Genomic DNA, 13,058 nt, shown 5'->3' with positions numbered 1-13,058 from the left:
CACTGCTCAGTTGGATTTCTTTTGTGTATCTTCTGTCAGGGTAGTTCTTCAGTTACCACAGTGTGATAAATATTGATTAAAGCACAAATTTCCTATAAACATATGCATGTATACATGTAAGTACATATATGTGTATGTGAGAGGTCATAGATATAAAAGAAGCCTGTTGCAGTTCATTTCAGCTTCTCATATAACCAAAGTTAAGTGAAAAGGCTTAAATGTTGTCTGAAGCTGCTTATCTGTTGTTAACAATGGAAAGGATTTAATTACTCGGGGTTTTATATTAATGTTTAGCAGACAATCTTTCACCTGAATACAATTTTACACTTAGGACAGAACTCTGTCTCAGTTTGTATTGCTTCTGCTGGTAGTCTTAGTTGGTCAAGAGCATTCAGATAAGTTTTTTTGGTTAAAACCCTTTGGTTTCCTTCTAAATAATGCTTTATTTTTGCAGTCTATTTATATATATATATATAATTTTTTTTTTTTTTTTTTTTTTTTTTTTTTTTTTTTTTTTGGCCCCCAGAGTTCCAGCTGCCTCCATGTCCTCTTTTACTTCTTTCCTGCCCAATTGTTTCCCCCAAGAAAACTTCTCTGTGCCCGGTCTTGTCCCACCCGTGTCTCTGTGGAGGTTCACAGGTAGTTTTGTTTTCCACTCCTGAACAATGATCAAAGCTGTCACATCAGGCAGTTTTATTTCAAACATGAGACATTTCTTCCTTACTCTCACCATTCTTTTATCTTTGGTTCAACAACCAGCAGCTCCAAAAGTCAGATTCACTTTGTGCATAAAGTTTGTGTTTGGCTGTTCCCTTCTAGCAGGGGTGTTCTCCATCTGCGTTTGGAAAATTTGGAAATCAGGGGAAAATTGAAATTATTCTATCCAGAGGCTGAAGGGTCCTGCATCCCTCTGCAGGACAGGGATGTTGGTGGCTGCCTGAAGAGTTTTCTTTACCTTTTTCCATTCTTGAAGCTGCCACTGAGGGATTTCCTCCCCCCAGTGCCTCCACAGACCCACAGAGTCAGGGCAACTCTTCAAGTTGTTTCTGTGGTTTCCCTTTATCTCTGCTTTGGTTGTGAAGTTATGCTATTTAATCTGGTTTATCTATCTGGGTCTTTTAAAACCATTTTAAAGTCATTCTCATCACCACACAAAATAACAAGTCCAGTTTTAGCATTGGTCAATTAGATTATTTTTTGGCTGTTTTTTGAATTCTGCTGAAATGGAGGTTTAATTGGTTCAATACCCAATATTAGTGCCAAAAATTATGTTATTTTTCAGCAACTCGTTTTTATTTACAAAATAAGAAACTGGAACTTCCAGCAATTTGATTCCCTAATATTGAAAGCTAATCAGTTCTGTTGTGTGTTGTGTGTGCATGGAAAGAAAAATGTCATTATTTGGTGTTTTGTCTGCGACTGTAAAGCCAGAAGCCAAATATACAGAACAAAATCTTTCTGAAACCAGGTTACTTTGTTAACTCACAGCTAGCATGGTGGAGGTTGATTAGATTTAGATCAAAGAATCATGGAATCACAGGATGGGGTGGGTTGGAAGGGACCTTTAGGGTTTTGTTCCATCCCTGCCATGGACAGGGACACCTTCCACTATCCCAGGCTGCTCTGAGCCCCATCCATCCTGTCCTTGGACACTGCCAGGGATCCAGGGGCAGCCACAACTTCCCTGGGCACCCTGTGCCAGGGCCTGCCCACCCTCCCAGGGAACAATTCCTGCCCAGTTTCCAATCTAACCTGCCCTCTGGCAGTGGGAAACCATTCCCTGTGTCCTGTCCCACCATGCCCTGGTCAGAGGTGTCTCTTACAGGCACTGGGGAGATGCTTTAAGTTCTCCCCAGAGCTCTGTAACAATTTGGGAGCTCTGGTTCTGCCTCTGTGTGTGTGTGTGTGACATGTTGGAATGTGTGGAACAGAAGGGGAAGGGCAGTGAGGGCTTGCTGAGGCTGGATCAGAAGCACACTGTGGGCTAAACCTGCTGATAAAAAATTCCAGTGCTCCCACATTAATGCGCTGTCCATTGTCATTGCAGGACGCCCTGAGCTTTCTCACATAGTGCGTTGGGGTTTGGTGAGTGACACTGCTTTTCTCAGAATATTGCTCCAATCCTTGCCTGCTGAATGCAATCCACGAGCTGTGGGTGTCAGTCTGGAGGGAAGAAAAAAACACAACAACAACAACAACAAAAAAAAAAACAACCCAAAAACGTGTCTGAGCAGCAACATTTGTCTCCTTGACGTTTAAAAAAAGACAGTTGGCGTAGCGGCTCTTGGCTCAGTTCTCACTTTCATCCTGCACTTAAACTTCTGATTAAGGTCATGCAGGACACCTTGTCATCTTTGCACCACTTAGCTTGACTTTTATCTGATGCCGAAGAACTCGCTAAGTTGTCTTTGAAGAATAATGTTCTGAGGAAAATGGATCTAAATGGATATATTGGGTAAAATAAATTCACCTGCAGGCCTGTGGAAAAGCACTGTAAATCTTGCCATGACCCTGTTCACTAAGGAGGTTTTGTTGATAGCATTATATTAAATCAGGAGCAGCAGAGGAAGCTGTAGAGATATTCAGCAGTAACTGAAGAGGGAGAATTGCACGGCTTGTGGGATTACAGAATATGGAATTTTGTACTTCCAGGTCATTACTTTGAATTCAAACACACTCCTGGTAGTAATAAAAATCTGTTACCAGATGACAGCTCTCCAGTTTCATGTATGAAATGAGCTGAGGTTTTCTCTCCACCTGGTAATGGGCAGATGCCAGCTCCAGGAGAAGTGTCACAGCTGACACTGTGACACTCTGTTGACATCCCAGGGGGGTGGGCAGCACATAAACACCTCACAGCACAGTCACCTCTTTGACCTTAGATTAGATTCTTCCCTGCTGTTGAGCAGGGAGCTGTGTGCAGAGAAGAGTTTAAGGGATAATATATCTTCCCTCCTTTATGTAGCATTGTTGAACGCTGCTGCAATGAGCAGGAGGTAAAAAAAAAATTGAGGGCAATTTCCAAATTATTGCTCATAAATTAAAGACTATGTGTTGTTCCTTGTTTCATATGGCACCAACCAGGGTTTCAACAAGGGAGGCATCTGAAAGGAGGTGTAATTAATAAGTATTTTGGCATAGGCTAGCATTACCCTTTCTCCCTTATTCTCTGGGGCTTACCGTTGTTGACACCACTGAATAAGAAAGCTAATTTATTCTGCATGTGTAGGTGTTACAGAATCTAGCTGCTTTTGAAGAGAAGATGTAGTGCATTTAACGTGTCTGATTTAAAGACAGTCGTCCTTTGGTGCTTGCAGAAGTAAATTCTGTGACAAGTCCCTGTGACTGCTGTGTGACTCATGAAGTGGGAAGTCCTACAGGAGCTCCCACAAAGTAGCTTTTCTCTCCTGAAATCAAATCATCTCTCCTGTGTCTTCTCTGGGGTTTGTTTTGCTCGGTGTGTGAGGCAGTTTCATGTGAAGCTCTCGTTCCCACACCAATAAAGGCACAAAACCAATCACCTCATGACTCCTGAGGTGGAGGCTTCTGTGCAAATCCTCATCTGTCTGCAGATAAATGTTATTGCTGATAACCCAGGGGCCATGGGAAAGGAGGATTTACCAAAGACCGCATGCACATGGGGATGTGCAAACAGAGGAGGAGCAGGAGCAGTTCCTGGTGGTGACAGGAGGACTCCAGGTACAAACACCCCTGTGCCAACCCACGGGACAGCATTTCCACCTGCAGCCCCCCAGCCAGCTCCTGCCTTGCTTGGAGGTGCTCACCATCAAGCCAAGAGAGGGCAGATGTCATTTCCAGCCCAACAAAGTGATTTGGTGACTGGAAAATATTCAAATATTGTTTACACAGTGCTGTGACAGATTGCACTGGATACAAACCCTCCCTTTTGCTGGAGGCATTGTCAGTACAGGGGATTTGAGGGTGTAAAGAAGAGAAGCCTATAGAAAGCTTCCTCCAATTATCTAAGAGTTGAAAAGAGAAAAATATTCTTTTCCTTTGCTCATAGTCTTGATGTTCACCTTAAAATGAAGTGTATTATTCTTTTTTCTGGATCAGATCTTAAATATGCTTCAGAGAAGTAGCTCTACTTCTGCCACTCTTACAGTGGCAGAATAACAGTATAACCAGCATATGCAGCAGTGGCAGAATTACAGTATAACCAGCATATGCAGCATTTTTGATAAGTGTAATAATTTGTAAAGGATTATGAAAATTAATTGATAAGCAAAACATAGGATGTTAATTGCTCTGAAGGCACTAAGGTTAGGCAAAATTTCCAGTACTATGTGGTTTTTCTGTTTGGAGTTTTTGGTGTTATGACGAGAAGTTTTAAATAGCAATGCTGATAGATTTTTAGCATTGGGACCAACAGGAGCCAATAAAATCAGACTTGGCTCGGAGCAGCAATCCTAATGCTGATGAACATGGCAAGCATGCACAGCTTCCACGTGGGGACAGGTGACACAGATGGCAGAACACATTTTACCATGTGCTGTATGTCTTATTAATTGCTGTGCCCATTACTGTGAACTCCAGAGCCTGCTTTGTTCCACTGCTGTGGACACTTTGTCTGCTGTTAGTTCGCTGCAAACTGTCAGATTTCTCTATTTATTTTGTGGGTATCCTGGCTTCTCTTTTCTTCCCCTCCCTCTCCCTGCTCTCTTTCCCTCCCCCTGGACTTGTGTATGTGACTTGTTTTGGGAAAGAAGATCCAATCCCACCCATTTCAGGGCTGGTTTAGCATTCCAAGCAGAGAATAGTTGCAGTGACACTCTAAAATCAAGTTAAGTGCATGTGCAGATCCCTTAGCAACGTTTGTGTCCATGGAATACGGACACAATTATACCTTTGAGTCCACTCTTCCAGGTTGGTAAGATGGATTTGGATGAGCAGAGGTTCTGTGTGATGTGATTCCTGGAGGGGAGCTCCTGCACAACCATTAAAATCATTGTGTGGAAAAGCAGCTGGACAGAACTCACTGAAATCCCAAAGTGTAAATTCTAGAGTGACTCTGCCCCTGGTGCTACCTGGTGTGAACCAGGCAAAGAAAGCCTTGAATCTGAGTGAAGCGCTGCACAAATTATTCTGGGTAAAGGGAGGATATTAAACCAAGAAAGTACCTGAAACGAAAAGCACACTGATGGCAAAAAAATACTGTGTTAATTGCTATTTTTTCTGGGTCTGACAGCATTATGAGCAGCCAGTGGGCAGCACTACGTAACCACTGGAAAACAGTGTGAGTTAAATGTTTTCTCTTGTCCCAAACAGCTGCTGTCCCGTTCTGGGGAAGTTGATTGAGTTATTTCCAGTAACAGCATTGTCCCTTACACAGTGGAGCATCTCAAATGCTGAAGCAGTGTCAGGTTTGCTGTGGCAGCAGAAGGGAATTGTAATCAAATCCTCTCTCTGGTGGGACAGAGCTTCACAATGGTTATGGTTGGAGGCTTGAAATTTAAGTGGGCTGCCCCTTGGGGCCCCCAAGGAGTCACACAAGTCCTGGAACTGTGACAATTAAATTAGGACATGAAATCTTGTACAAAACCATAAAACCTTTGCAAGCCATGGCTGTGGTAAAAAAATAACAACACCCTGGGAGCCAGGCAGGTTCCTCTAGGGGAGGGACGATGTACAGCACATTTCACCTCCTAACTCACACATTTCATCCCTGTCACTGCCTGCTCATGCAGCTGTGTTTGACTGGTGCATTCAGCACTGGCAAAAGTTTTGTTTTTAACAATTGCAGGCAGATCTGTTAAATCTTGTAAGGTGCAGCTGGAATTGCAGCACGGAAAATAACCTTCTGGCAAGGCAATTACTGTAAATTGTTGTTCCCTCCTTGCGAGCATAACAGAAACACACTAATTGCTGAAAGTTTTTTGTCATTTGTACTTAATAGCTGTTCTTCAATTATTTAAGGGTTTCAACAAAAAATATAAGGGAAAAAACCCCCAGAAACTAAAAAAAAACAACCAAAAAAAAAATCCCCCTAATGTTTCCAGAATAGCCTCATCTCACAGCTTTGCATTTCACTTTCCATGCCAGCTTTCACAACATCAGATGTTGGTACAAATATGATTTTTTAAAAAAATGCATAAGGATTTTTGACACATTTTTTTCCTCACCATTCTTTTCTGTTAGAGGATGGCACAGGTTTAAGTCTTGATACATTTCGATTACAAGATTTGGATGAGCTAATCAATAGCCCATTTTTTTTTTAAACTCTTTTTATGTTCATAGAATCACTGAAGTTGGAAAATATCTCCAAGATCACAGAGCCCAACCTGTGCCCAATGCCCACCTTTTGTTTCACAGACGTCACATTATTTTGCAGTGTGTTGATTTGTTCCTATTCATGTACAAGGTTCTTTTGTGTTGCTTTATTTTGTTTTTTTAAGAATCCTTGAGGCTGAAGTAGTTGTAAACCAGAGTTAGAACTATTTTTTTACTCATTTAGAAGATGGCTGGAAGGTGTGTGGTGGTTTGCTAATTCTTGAGTTGGCTTATTCTGTTTTGTACAGGCTTTTATTGCAACAGCAATAAAAACAACTGCCTACACATTTTGTTCTTTAATCCCAGGAGAATTGTATGTGTTGTACCAGATAATAAGGTTTAAACTCTGTTTCCCAGGACTTAAAGTAATGTGATGAATATTAAGGCAATAAGTTATAGACAACCAGGATATTCATAAATTGGGGGAGAAGTTAATTCAGAAAACAGGTTGAGAGTTTTGGTGGTTTTTTATTTTTTTTTTATTTAAAAAAAAAAAAAAAAAAAAAAAAAAAAAAGAAAAAAAAAAAAAAAAAAAAGGTTTTTGCTAGGGACTCCAGGAGTGTCTGCTTTGGAGACTGGTGTAGCTGTGGTTAAATCTGGGTTTGAAAATGGTCCCACTGAGATTAGAAGTAAAAACAATCAATATCTTATTATTTTCATTTTGAGTCATTTCAGAGACAATATTAATTTCTTAGCAAATGTTATTCCAGAGGTGCAGAAAGACTAAATTGTTTCTTCAGCCACAGAGAGCAGATTTGAATTCCTGGCAGGTGCTTCAGAAGATTCCCATGCCCAAAGTATGTTTTTTAATATATTTTGAATGTAAATCTACCATAGCTCTCTATAGAGAGGAATCTGCTGATGTGATCTGGGGTTGTTTCCTGTGAAAGTGAAATACAGTAGAATTATATTTCTAATAGAGAATATTCTCATAGAAAAAGTCTAACCTAAATATGTGGGATATTTACAGGATACCTGTGCTTGTTCAAGGATAAATTGATGAAACAAGATAAACCCTTCCATTCCTCATTTTCATCTCTCTTTTTTTTTTGATAATTTATCCATCTGCAAAGCTTTTAAAAATGCATATTTGCATTTATTTCAGTTTTAAAAATCAAAACAGTAGCATTAGAGAAGTCCAAGGTGTGAGTATCAGGTTTACAAACATGCAATGGTTTAATTTTAACACCTTCACACGAGGCCTTTCTGTGCCCATCCTGTCACAAGAAAATCAACCCCAAGATGTAAAAGACAAACCCCAATTTAACTCCAGCCCTGGGCTGCTGGTTGTGGTGTATCTCATGGCTTTTAAGGCTGTACCAGCAAGTGTGTGGAAGGCATCAGCTTTACAAATTTCAAAGGTAATCCCATCTTGCTAAGGAGTTTCTTTTTCCTGGAAATGGAGCCATTATTTTCAATGATTCCTTTTTTCTCTAGTGCTGTGTGAGAGCTTTAGAATTTCTCATTTGCCTCTCAAAGGCTTCTTTTGCTTGGTCCTCAGTGCAGCACATGAATATTTTCTGAAAGATGCAGGTAGAATTCTGTCAAAGCCCTTCATTTCCTTAATTTGAGAGCTGGTGGATTTGATAGATCAGGGAACTTCTCTCATCTGACAGTGGACAGGTGTGACAGGGTGGTAAGAGATCAGCAATGACCACACTGGGATTTGATTGAAGGACATTTAATCTTGCTCACAAATATATCATCAGTACCAGTGGTACTAATAGGACAAATCAGAATAACTGAACAAAGCTTCTCCTACAGTCCACTACAATTACAAGGGTCAAAGTCACCACTGGGGCAGTGGCTGATGACACGTTGTGTACAGGAAAGCCAAAGTAATGAAACAACCATCTCCATCAGAGCAAATTTACTGTTTTTTTCATGAGGAGAGATGATTTGTTTGATTAATGATAACTCAGGGACACAGCTGAGGTGCTGCATCCACAGAAGACCTCACATTGAAGTAATAAGAAAAAAGCATTTTTTATTAGAAGGGAGCTGTTTTGGATACAGGGATGTGACAATAATTGCCTGCTTATGAATACTGAATAAATACCTGAAAACCTCTGAGCCATGAGTGACTGTGATTTACATGCTCCTTGTGTCCGAGGAAGCTTCTGATTGCTGGTGCTTTTATTGCTTGTCAAAATGTAAATGTTGGTCTTAAAAAGAATAAAAGTTTGAAATCCTGACTCAGTTATGAGTTAGGGAGTTGCTTTGGGTTTGGTTTATTTGTTTGTTTATGTTTGTTTTCTAAGATATTATTTATATGATGAAATAAAGAATACAGAGCAAGTAGTAAACTGGCAGATTTGGCTTAAATTGAAGTTGAACATACAGGAATCAGAGATTGGGGGTCCTCTTTAAGTTAATCAAGAAGAGAACTTTATAATTGTGCACGTCGTGGGCTTGCAGTTTCACTGTGTTCCTAAATACATGGGATAGCCACGAGAATTCATGGATGTTTGAGCTCAGAATGCTCATTGTCCAAGTGGGATTGCAATGCATCTGTTCATCTCTTTCAGCACTTCCCAAACCATCCACAGGAACAGAGATTAACCCAGGTTAAGGCTTTGCTGTTCTGTCAAGACAAGAGGAGGTGGAGGGTGTTGCTCGTATTTTGAGATTAGCTGATGACATGCCTAGAGAAAACAACATTCCCTTAGCCCCTTGAGTATTTAATACTCTGTATGATCTCTACTCTATACTCTAATTCACAATTCAGACTTGTAGAGTAATTCCTAAAGGATCCTTCATGGCAGAGAGCTGTGCCTCTTTCCAGCACTGACAGAAAAGGTTTTTCTGCCTCTTTCATGCTCCTGATGCACAGTTTTCCAGCTGCATTTTCTATAGGAGAACATGCTGTTATATCTCCGAAGCATTTTTTCACAAAGAAATTTATGGGGTTCTAGAATAACTCCTATGATGCAGCAGAGCTGGTTGAGGAAAAGCTCTTTCTGGGAAGATGCTTTGTTAAAATTGAGGTGCTGTGTTCTCATTATTAACCCAAGATGCATCAAAGAGAACCTAAAACAAAGAAACCTAAGCCTTCACAATATTTAAAAGTATTTATAGTGGGCAGAGCAGAAACAAAAAAAGGTAAAAAAGGGAAATCAAAAGAGAAACCTTCCTAATTTGCTCATTGTGAGGCTGGAACGTTATTAAATTGCTGAGCCAATTTAACTGCAGTGGGGATAAAGAATCTGTTCCTTGAACTTTCCTTCACTGCTTGGAACTAAAAGGTTTGAGATTAATGGCCCAAAAGTGTTTACAGTCCAAAGGGTCTGACTGTTTCTTCCATTGGTGATTAAATCAAACAAATAAACAAACAAACAAAAAGCTTCATAACTGAAGTTTTTCGGTTTCAAAACTGGGGTTTTGTGGCCCTCAGTGGCCTAAAGGAGTGTTCTGTACCCTTGGCAAAAAGCATCACCTGGTTTTGAAAATCAGTTAAGAAATATACAGGTTGTGTTTAAGTATTCTCCTAAATTCACTTCTGGACTTGGCAATTGGAATTTAATGTGACAAGAATGTATTTGCATGCCTGCTTTCACACACAGAATGGAAACATCTCCATAAATTAAGAGTCCTGGTAAATCCCATGGTAACCTGACAGAATGGAGGGGGGGAAAGACATTTTTAAAACAATTGTCTAAAAACTGAGATTTTCAAACCTCTTTTTTATTCAGGACACATATTGATATTTACATAACCTGATTTTTTTTGTTGTTGAGCGTTAAAAAAATGATGGGAAAAAAAATTATTTACAGTGTTGCTCTCATAAGCTCAATCTTTTATGAGCTTGATATCATCCTGTGATAAATACTGAGCAGAAATAATCCTGCAGCTGCGGTTCCTTATTACCCCTCCTAATTGTGCATGGTTTGTGATATGTGAGATTGGATTTATTGCAGGCTGTATTCACAAGGGTTCCACACCAGCCTCCCCACCCCTCTCTTGAGGTGTCTTTTTTTTTTTTTTTTTTTTTTTTTCTGTGTATGATGTGCTTGGCTGTCAGGTTTGTGAAAAGGGTTGTAGTACCAAGGAAAAAAACACGTTGAGGTGGTGTTTTTGTGAAAGTTGAGAAGGGTTTTTGTGGTTTTTATGTGGTTTTTATTTTTGTGGTTTTAATGTGTTAGGTTAATGAATTTATTCAGTTTAAAACCCACATTTTTTCTTTGTTCTTATTTGGTTAGATGTAGGGTTCTTTTAAGTTTGGTTATTTGGGTTTCTTTGGGTAATTGGAGTTGTTGTGGGTTTTTTTGGTGGAACTTTTTTTGGAGGTTTTTTTTTTTTTTTTTTTTTTTTTGTTTTGTTTTGTTTTGTTTTGTTTTGTTTTTAGTTTATGTTGTGCTAGATTAGTAGTAGATTTTTTAGGTGTTGTTTACTGTTTCTGTTCCTGAGCCAATGGCAGAGGTGTCAGCCCCATGGACCAATAAGGTGCCTTTAGCACAGCGTGTTATAAAAGGGCTGAATGGATTGTGAATAAACCTTCTGATTTCTGCTGCCTCCTGATCTTGGGTTCAGCTCTTCACCCGAGATTCAGGTGGTTGAGAGTCTTTTGGCCTCTGAAAGCCCTGAGGCAGGTCGCAAGAAAGAAGTGGAGTCTTCAAGGTCTTGTTTTTCAAGGCTTCTCACCTTGTTTATTATTTTATATCTCACAATTTTCTCTGTGCCCAGCCAAGGTCTGAACAGTGTCTGGGACACAGGATGACTCCCCACCCATGGGGCATCTCTGTTCTCTTGTACAGATAATTATGTGTCTATTATTTACAATTCTGTGCCAATGCCTATCACCTGTACTAAAAGGGTCATTTCTACTTTGACCCAATCCCCTTAAACTACTTTGTGCCTCCATCACATCAGAAAATGGAGGCCAAGGGAGGAGGAGAATAACCCAGGGGCACCACCCTAAATCCTCCATCTTGTTCCCTATTCCCTTCCATTCTAAGAAACCCAAAACTACAAGATTTTCTACACAGTGATAAACTACACTACGGTCTGTCACACCTTTGTGACTTGTGATTCCTCTCTCAATGTTGGGAATCTTTCCCATGGACTGAAATCAAAGCCAGTGTTTTCCTGGGCTCTGTGCCAGGGTCTACTACAATCCCCCTGTGCAGATTCCAAACCCCCTGTCCAGATCTCAAACCCTCTTGCTCGGGTCCCAGACCTCTCTGCCAAGGTCTGTGACCTTCCAGGGTGACCAAAGGGATGCCCTGGACTCCAACATTCTGACTGGAGTCAAGCATCTTTATTTTGTGTCCTATTGTGACAATCAGAGCTGCTCTGGGTGTCCCTGACAGGCTCTGGCACTGAGGGGACTCTCAGGCAGGCTGGGGACACCTTGGGGACATCTGGTGCTCCAGGAAGGATGGAATGGTGCCCAGCTGGGAGGACACAGGGGGAGCTCAGCCCTGGGGGAGCAGGAGGGGCTGCAGGGCTGTGGCAGAGTCCCTGCAGCTCTGAGAGCCCCTGCTGGGGCTGGAGCTGTGCCCTTCAGGACCTGTGGCAGGTCCTGACAGCTGCAGGAAGGGCTCAGCCTCACCCAGGGCAGCCACACTGCCAGTGTGGAGATACAGAATTCTCTGAAGCTGCACTAACCCCTGAATCTGCACAGGGTGAGGAGCTGGGGGTGTTTCCCACCATCTCACCACTATTCACACCAACATGTCATTTCAAGCAATGGAGAAGGAAAGTCACTCTGTAATTCATGAGGTGTAAGTTTTAATTATTGCAGTGACCTTTCCAGCTGTCCTTGTCTTTCTGCTTATCCATTGAACTGTGCATTAGACTCCCTGACTTGGAAGTAAATGATTCTCAGACTTGTGAGAGAGCAGGATCCCAGAGCAGGCTCCAGCAGTGCTGACTGTGTTCCTCAGTCAGAGCAGAACTTGGAGTGGGATGGGCATTACCCCACAGTAGAGCCTTCTGTGGTTTTGGTGTCCTCAGAAGGGCTTTTTGAGTTTATCCTTTCAGTTCCCAAAAAAATTCATCCTATGATCTTGAGTGAGTGTGGAATCTTGGTTGCATTATTGTACTGGTCATTTAAATGCCTTTTTATGCTCCCTCTGCTCATCCAGGTGCAAACCTGTCCATGAGGAGGTGAATTCTCCTGTGTTCCTGCCCAGAGACAAGAGCTTTGGCAGGTATTTTATCCCTTAGTGTGGGACGTGACACAGGCAGGACTCAGGGACAAAACCACAGGTGAATGGCAAAGGCTCAATTTGTTTTCATTCTGTTGCAGGCTGGGGGTTCCAGGCAAAGCCTGGTTGTTATTGTAGGACACCAAAGACTCCGAATATTTCAGAAGGCAAAGAGCATAGAAAAAAGGCTTTATTGTCTAATTCTCACTACCTTTTTTAAGGTGTTCCCATACAGACTGAACATGGTTGGTGAATAGGAATGACACCTCTCTGATCCCATTGGTTAAACTGGAGAAACAGCAAACACCACCTGGAGAAAGATTGTTTTGAGAAAGAGAGATGTTTGCTGAGATTGTTTTGAGAAAAAAAACTTTCTTGAGAGATTTTTCCTTGGGGAAAAAGTTAGCAGCTGCCAGCAGGCTAAAATCTCTCAGACCCAGAAATATCAGGGCCACACCTGGTGGGTCCCACAGAGCAGGTCCTTGCTGGAGGGTCTCTGGTCTTGCTGGTGTCACCTCTGTCCCAGGGACACACACAGGTGTAGTTTACCCTGGGCTTTCATCTTGCCCACAGCAGGGCAGGAATCCCAAGTGTGTTGGAATGGTCCAGCCAGACCTG

The 13,058-nt window shown here is 41.4% G+C and overlaps 1 protein-coding gene across 12 annotated transcripts in view; it reads left to right on the top strand.

The window, feature by feature from the left end:
• The window catches only part of RBFOX1 (RNA binding fox-1 homolog 1), a 1,119,155-nt gene that overhangs the window by 567,881 nt on the left and 538,216 nt on the right, over window positions 1-13,058 (top strand). The window contains exon 3 of one of the 12 annotated variants that reach the window (XM_083872240.1): window positions 2,048-2,085. The exons of the other annotated variants lie outside the window; for them this stretch is intronic. The gene's annotated coding sequence lies outside the window, so the exon portion shown is untranslated. The remainder of the gene's footprint in view (window positions 1-2,047; window positions 2,086-13,058) is intronic. 12 annotated transcript variants of the gene reach the window in all.

Source organism: Zosterops lateralis, assembly GCF_965231275.1.
Source record: "Zosterops lateralis genome assembly, chromosome: 15".
NCBI lineage: Eukaryota > Metazoa > Chordata > Aves > Passeriformes > Zosteropidae > Zosterops > Zosterops lateralis.
Note: the sequence above shows the minus strand (reverse complement) of the source record. Positions and strands in the feature narration are given on the sequence as shown.